This window comes from Elephantulus edwardii, unplaced genomic scaffold (assembly GCF_000299155.1).
Source record: "Elephantulus edwardii isolate Elephantulus edwardi_28Jun2011 unplaced genomic scaffold, EleEdw1.0 scaffold00299, whole genome shotgun sequence".
Taxonomy (NCBI): domain Eukaryota; kingdom Metazoa; phylum Chordata; class Mammalia; order Macroscelidea; family Macroscelididae; genus Elephantulus; species Elephantulus edwardii.
In genome coordinates this window covers 2,688,556-2,695,260 of record NW_006400049.1, presented here as the reverse complement: position 1 = coordinate 2,695,260, position 6,705 = coordinate 2,688,556, and positions in this window count along the sequence as shown.

Genomic DNA, 6,705 nt, shown 5'->3' with positions numbered 1-6,705 from the left:
ACACCACCAAAATTTAAACTAACAACTTCTCTGAGTTCTTAAAAACTTGCTCATTCAATGGAACATAAACAAATTAATAAATATTTGTGTTGTTAGCGTAAAAGTTGGCCTTTTTTTTAGCCAGTAAAGTTAGCCTACTCTGGTCTCCAGCTACCTTAACTGCAGACATATGGTCTTGCAAATCATCAACAGCTGTGGAACTAGGACAAGAGAAGGAGTGCCTCCCACACAAGGCAGCAAAACTTGAGGCAAGCAAGACTTATGACAGCAAGACTTAAAGGAAGACCCTGGTGAGAGTAAGATCCAGGTGATGATGGTGGAGAGACTGTGGTATTGCTGTGGAGAAACGGTGGCAGGTGTGGCCTAAGGCTTCTTGCATTTGTTCTGGCGTAAAGGTTTTTGCTGTTCTTGTTGGCTACTCAAAGGAGAAACTGACTTACAACCGCTCAAATCTTGATGGATTATTTTGTTTTGACTGATGAACTGAAACCACAGCCTGGACTAATTAAGGAACTGGCTCTCTTAGCAACAAAGTAAATGTGTGAAAGACCAAGCTTCACCATCCTTACCTCTAAGGATCACTCTGGCCACTTTTCCCAAGAAAAGTTGTTCTTTGGGCACCCCATGAGCTACTCAGTATTCTACTCCAATACCACAACTCAAAGACATCAATTGTTGTCCAGCTCCCAGATACATAGCAAATAATTAAAAAAAAAATAATCATGACCTGAATCAGCTAAACACTGCATGATATAGAGGAGCTAATATATTTAAATTGTAGACATTTTAGTTAGCAGTCCAACACATAACACACTATGCCACCAGTGTTCCTCCGCCAAACAGTGTTCTTTGTAGTGATTGTTGTTTGTTCTGGACCCAATTACAATTCCCGCTAAAATATCAACAACAGAGAAGCCTTGCCCTATCCTGCTCCCTCCTTACAAGCTCCACTATGCTCCAGCTCACTGTTGCAGTAACACACCCACCCTGATTACCCCAGTCACTGAATCAATCCACCTCATAAAGGGCTTTCCCCTCCTGCGTTGTCCCTCCACCCTCCCAAGCATGACGTCCCTGTCCAAGGACTGGTTACTCTTTGCAATATGTGCAACGTATGTCAGAGGAAGCCTCAGAATCCTTGCCTCCAAGGAGCAGCTTTGTTTAACCCTCTCCAGGTTGAACCCGTTTGTTTTCCTAGCACTCTATGGTACATTTAAAACTCTTCTCCAGCACCACAGCTCAAAGGCATCAATTCTCCTTCTATCCTCCTTGGTTATTATCTTACTCTCTGATGCATAACAAGTGATTGCAAAGACTATGGCCTGTATCAGATGCACCTTAGTCTCCAGAGTGACACCATTCCTCTTTAGTACTTTGGAGAGGTCCCTAATAGCAGACTTTCGCATTGAAATACGTCTTTTAATTTCCTGACTGCTGGTGCCAAGAGTGTTGACTGTGGAGTCAAGCAGACTAAAGCTGTGGACAATCTCAGTCTCTTCACCATCCATTATGATGCTGCCAATTGGCTCAGGGGTGAGAATCTCTGTCTTTTTGATATTTAGCCTTAATCCATTTGAAGGCTGCAGTCCTTGACCTTCTGCAGCAAGTGCTTCAGGTCCTCCTCAGTTTCAGCTAGCAGGGTTATGTCACCTGCATAACACAGATTTTTGATGGATCTTCCAACAATCCTGATGCCATATTTCTCCTCATTCAGCCCAGCCTCCCAGATAATCTGTTCTGCATATAGATTGAAAAGTGTGGAGATAGAACATATCCCTGGCAGTCGAATAGCTGGCTTATATGGAATATCTATGTTTAGCTTTTTGAGGAAAAGCCAAACTGCCTTCCAGAGAGGTTGTACCATTTTACAATCTCACCAACAATGTATAAGAGTTTCTATCTCACCACACCTCTCCAACATTTATTACTTGCTGCCATGCTAAACTTTGCCACAGCTACTTTGGTAAGATGGTATCTTGTGGTTTTTATTTGCATATCTCTTATTGCCAGTGATTTTGAACATTTTTTCATGTCTCTGTGGGCCATCCGAATGTCTTCCTCTGTGAAGTCTTTCCATGTCTTTTGCCCATTTTATAATTGAATTATCAGTCTTTTACTTTGGAGTCACACCCTCCAGTGAGGGTTTCAAGGGCAGTTAATCACAAGGAAGAAGATTGTGCATCCTTATCCCTCAGAGTAGCTAGGGAATTGGAACTTAAGATTGCAACGCTGCTTCTTGCCACTAGGCCTTTGTAACTCACGGAGTGACTTAGCATTAACGTTTGGGATTTTTAGTAATGAGATATAACTTAAATTGAATGCTTTATGTTCTTCAGTAAATGCTCCAGCTTTACTTCATCTTCTGCAAACAGGGTCTGCCTTCTGTAAAATTCAGGTAAATGATGAAACTTTACCCAACCTTGATGCCATATTCTTTCATATAGTCCAGCTTCTTGAATTAAATGTTCAGCATACATACTGACTATATGGAGAAAGGATACAACATTTACACCTCTTCTAGTTTTAAACTATTCTTTTTCCTATTTTAATAACTGCTATTTAGTCTATGTATGGATTTTTCATAAACACAATTAAGTGTTCTGGAATTACCATTCTTTTCAATGTTATCTGTAATTGATTATGATTCACCTAGTTAAATGTCTTTGCATAGACGATAAAACACAGTGAATGTGTTTCTGGTATTGTCTACTTTTAGCCAAGATCCATCTTACAAAAGCAATGATATCCCCCATACCAGGCCTCTTCTGAACCTCTCTTGAGTTTCTGACATTCCTCAGTAGATACACTATTTCAACATTTTGAATAATCTTCAGGAAGATCTTACTTGCAGGTAATATTAGTGCTATAGTTGGATAACATCTACACTCTTTTAAATCATCTTTTTTTTTTTTTAATGGGAACAGTTATGAGCCTCTTCAAACTGAGTAAGTGGGTAGCGCTATTCAAAATTTCTTAGCATAGAGTTGTGAACACACTAAGCAGGGAATGCATTTGTTTTAACTCGTGGGGCAGTATATTTTGCCATGGTCTCCAATGCAGCTTGAAAGTCTTCCTTCAGTTCAGTTGGTCCTTGATAATATGTTACTTTGGTACAGCAACTTTGTTTATTCCTTTCATCTTATTTTCTTTTATTAATTTAAATGAAAGTTTACAGAGACCGTCTCCAGTCATTCGTTGTTGCACTTTTCTCCCTGCCCACTCCCTCCTCCCCAATTCACTTTTCTCCTTGATGAGTAAAAGTCTTTCGTTGTTATGCAATCCCTCCCCCCAAGTCCACTGAACTGTGCAGAGCTAATTCTGGACTTCTGTGTCTTCTTTTAATGCTTATTGCATCAATATCCTTTAATATTGCAACTTGAGGTATGAATTTGTTCTTATTTTAGTTTAAAGACTGCCAAGCATGTTCTTCCCTTTTGGCTTTCTAACTCCAGGTCTTTGCACATTTCATTATAATAATTTGCTTTATCTTTTTTAGTTGCTCTTTGAAATCCTCTGCTAAGCTTTTCCTTCACTTCTCCCTTTCATTTTAACTCTTCAACTTTAAATATCAGTAAACGTATTGTATTTTACAAGTCTGCTGTCAGGGACCTCTCCAAATTATTGAGGAGCAATGATGTCAGTTCAAAGACTAAGGAGGAGTGTTTGATTCAGGTCATGCATCTGAGAGTTGGACAATGAATAAGGATGACAGAAGAAGAATTTATGCCTTTGAATTGTGCTATTGGAGAAGAGTATTAAATATTCCGTAAACTGCTACAAGAACAAACAGATATATCTTAGAAAAAGTATAGCCAGAGTGTTTATTGAAGGCAAGGCTGGCAAAGTTTCATCTCACATGTTTTTGACATGTTGCAAGGAGAAGTTGTTCCTTGCAAAGAGGCATCATACTTCGAAAGGTGGAGGGTCAGTGAAAGAGACAAAGATCCTCAAAGAGATAGATTGGTACAGTGAGTGTAACACTGGGCTCAAGGGTGTCACAGATGATAAGGATGGCACAGGACATTACAGGCTTCAGATCTGTTATTCATAGGGTTGTGATGAGTTATACTTGACTAGATGGTGCCTAACAACAAAAACAACAACTTTGACAAGTAAATTCCAAAGTATAATTTCTTTATAAACAATGGCCTTGATGTCATGCTGTAATAAGTCTTGTTGTTAGCGTTTAGTCTGTCAAATCTAATCCTAAAGTGGTTTGTTTGTTTTTTTAATTCATTTTGGGTAAATTAAAGAACACATTTTTACTTTTATAGAATTGTTTTGTCTTTAGTTTTGAATGGAATTTTAATAAGGGAAATTTCTATTCCTAATTCAACACTTGCTGCAGAAGATCAAAAAATAGAGCCTTCAAAACAGATTGCATTTCCACATGAAGAAAACAATAGGACCAAGAACACACTGGACCAATAGGAAACATCATGATAGAGAAAAGATTGACACTGTAAACAATTTTATCTTACTTGAATCCACAATAAACATCATTTGTACCAGCTGTAAGGAAACCAAGAGATGTATTGCATTAGGAAAGTCTTCAGTCAGAGACCTCTCCAAACTATTGAGCAGCAATGATGTCAGTTTCAGAACTAAGGTGTGTCTGATTCAGGCCATGGTATTTCTGATCACTTACTGTGCATATGAGAGCTGGACAATGAATAAGGATGACAGAAGAAGAATTGATGCCTTTGAATTGTGGTGTTGGAGAAGAGTACTGACCATTTCATGGACTGCCAAAAGAATAAACAATTGTCTTTTGGAGAAAGTGTAGACAAAGTGCTCCTTGGAGGCAAAAATGATAAAACTTTGCCTCAGCTACATTGGGCATGTTTCTAGGAGAGGCTATTTCTTGGAGAAGGACATCATGCTGAGAAAGGTCAGTAAAGGAGAGGAAAACCCTCAACCAAGTGGATTAACATGGTAATTGCCACAGTGGGCTCTAGTGTGTCAAGAAGTGTGAGGATGATACAGGATAGGGCAGAGTTCAGATATGTTGTTCATAGGGTCACTAAGAGTCATATTCAACTCTATGGCACCTAACAACAACAATTGATATTTCTCATTCACTACTCATGGGAAACCTATCCCTAGACCAGGAAGCTATGTTTGAAACAGAGCAACAAAGAAACACATATACCCTGAGAAAATTAGAACTGAGGCACAAACGGAGACTCGTACACCAATGTTCATAGCAGCATTATTCACCAACACAAGAACATGAAAACAGCCCAACTGTCCTACCACAATAGAATGGATTGAGAAATTATGGTACATTCAGACTATGGAATACAGTGCAGCACACTGGAGCAATGATTTTGTAAATTATTACCTAACAAAGGAGAGACTGGAGAGCATTAAGCTGAGTGAACTAATTCAGTCTCACAAGAACAAATATTGTATAAAACCATTATTGTAGAATTAGAATAAGAATTAAGTGGGAGGGGTGGAGTAGAGGGAGAAGGGTGTGCAAGGGGAGGGGGAATGAATCATGGAGTTGTACAATTTGATGGGTGGGGGGTGAGTATCAACATCCATAAGCAAAGTCCAGTCCAGAGTAAACCATCAGATTGTAGCAATTTAAAAGTAGCATCTGGTCAAATCATCTTCAGCCATGGTCAACTATGGGTCAATTCTGTCTTAATGGTACTCCACAACAACAACATTCAGATAATCACATAATTCTTTTAAAAACACACAAGTTTCATGTTACACAACAACAGGGAAAGAAACATAAGCCCATAAGCCTTTTAATGCAACAAAAGCTTTCTGTTCCATGCCCCTACCTCTTAGTCATCTTACATGGATCCCTAGTTTTCCATCATCTCTGTTGCTGCTGATGTTGGTATCTGTTCCAATTTGTCTTGACCAAAAATCTCTGACCTGGAGCTTTCTTGTGCAGAGGTCTGTAAGATAACAAGCATCACTTATTATAGACTATAATTCTGGCTACAAGTTTTCTTTGTTACACAACTTCTAAACTCTCTCAAATATACTCTTCCTGACTGTGAAACGTTTTCTCTCTTACCTTTCCCAATTATCATGGTCAAAGCCTGTTACAGACCAAAGGTAAACTATTTTTTTAATTATTAACTTCAATGAAAATTTACAGAGACTTTGGGTTTCCATTCATTCATTGTTGCACTTTTCTCCCCACCCAAGCCTCCCCCCTAGTACACTACCCTCTTGGAAAAGTAAAACAAAAATTCTTCCATTGTTTTACAAACCCTCCCCCAGATCCACTCCACTATTCAGCCTTCGCTCTGGACTCCTGTCATGACAAAAATACCTAATCACATATCCCTTTTAAACAGTTTTATCCCTTATCTGTTTTAATGCAGTATACATTATTGATCCCATCTTTCTCAGTCTCCCCTCAACCCCAATGTCTGTCCTGTTTTAAAACAGTGGCACCATGCAATATTTTTACTTTTGTGACTGAGATACTTGACTCAGCGTAATGTCCTCTGGGGTCACCCATTTTGAATAATATTGCATGAGTTCCTTGTTTTTCAATACAGCATGGTATTCCATTGTGTGAATATACCACAGCTTCTCTATCTATTTGTTTGTTGATGGACACTTAGGTAGTTTCCAATGCCTTGCTATTGTGAACAAAGCCACAATAAACATGGGTGTGCATATATCTGCTTGGGTGTCAGTTATGGTCTCTTTGGGGTATATTCCCAGTAG